Here is a 1,488-nt window from a genome sequence, read left to right as displayed (position 1 = left end):
ATATATATATATATAAATGTATATTTTTGTGTGTGAATGTGTGTGTGTATTTATCATTAAATGTGTACGCATATGTACATATGTATGCTTGTGTGTTTATAGATATATATATATATACATATACGCACACACACACACACAAACACATACACATATACATATTATATATACAGAGAGAGAAAGAGAGAGAGGAAGAGAGGGAGTTTCCAATGGAAAACACTTTCACATATGCACAGTCACAGATGCAGGTTTGCATAGTGTGTGTATGTATGTATGTAATACGCACGCACGCACACACACACACACACACACACGCACACACACACACACACATATATATATATACACACAGATATGCACCCGTTGTTTTGAGAAGCACGTTTGATGTGTACGAATATTGGACGTTCCATAAAATTTCCATTTCGAATGGAATGACTTAATGGCATGAACCATCTTTCTCCCGCTGTTTGATTCATTCTCTTTTCTAGTTTTATGTCATCACTTGAAACCCAACTTAATCACCAACCCCTACACTTCTTTTGCTCTTCACAATCTTACACAACTGATAACTTTTATATCAATTTTTTTTTAAACACGCAATAAAAACATGTACGTGACACTGAAAAAAACAATGCCAAAAAGAAATCAAAGGAAACAAGTAGCACCTTAATGAAAAATAAAATAAAGTGTCTTTACCACCAATGACACAAACACGTATAAAAATATTACCGAATGTAATTGCAATTGGATGTTATAAAACTCCGGATTTGATATCATTTGTTTTTATAATATAATTACAAATTTTGCTGTAATATTGTATTCTGCTAACATATCCATAATATCTATATCTCTCTATTTATCTAGTTTTAATTTTATTGTTTTTCAATTACTGCGTTACGGTTGTCCCTATCCTTTCTTTGTTTTATTCTTTTGATCGTTCAGTTATTCAGTAATATTTTAGTATTTCGTTTTTTGTTTTATTCCCCGCATTTAAAAAAAATTTTCTTCGCTTCCTTGCTAAAGTGCAATTTTTCTCTTTCTTTGTGCAAATCTTGGTTGCCTTTATTTGTTTCTCTTTTTAAAGTTATCTCGTGTTTCTATTTCACTCTCATTCTACTAAGGTTTTTTGGTTTCTGTGTAAATCTCAGTAATTCATAATTTTTATGAGGATTTTTCATATTGTATCTATCTGGGGCCGACCTGTCCGAGATGCCGGCAGAGCGACGAAACCGTTCTGCACGCACTCGTACAGTGTCCCACCATTTCCGAGCTGTGGGCTTACGTCGAACAACTGCTATCGCGTGTGGGACGAGTCGGTCTATCAGCCGAGTCTATCGTGAATATTGTCGCGCCTCCTTCCTTTAAACGGGAAGGAAGAGCTATTTTCATCGTACTTGTGGCTATGGCGAAAGAATGTGTATGGTGGACGCGTCTGAAAGGTCTAGAGACAAAGACTTTCCTCTCTGGGCAATCTCTCATCAACTTCTT

Source organism: Octopus bimaculoides, chromosome 2, assembly GCF_001194135.2.
Source record: "Octopus bimaculoides isolate UCB-OBI-ISO-001 chromosome 2, ASM119413v2, whole genome shotgun sequence".
NCBI lineage: Eukaryota > Metazoa > Mollusca > Cephalopoda > Octopoda > Octopodidae > Octopus > Octopus bimaculoides.
This window is presented reverse-complemented; position numbering follows the sequence as displayed.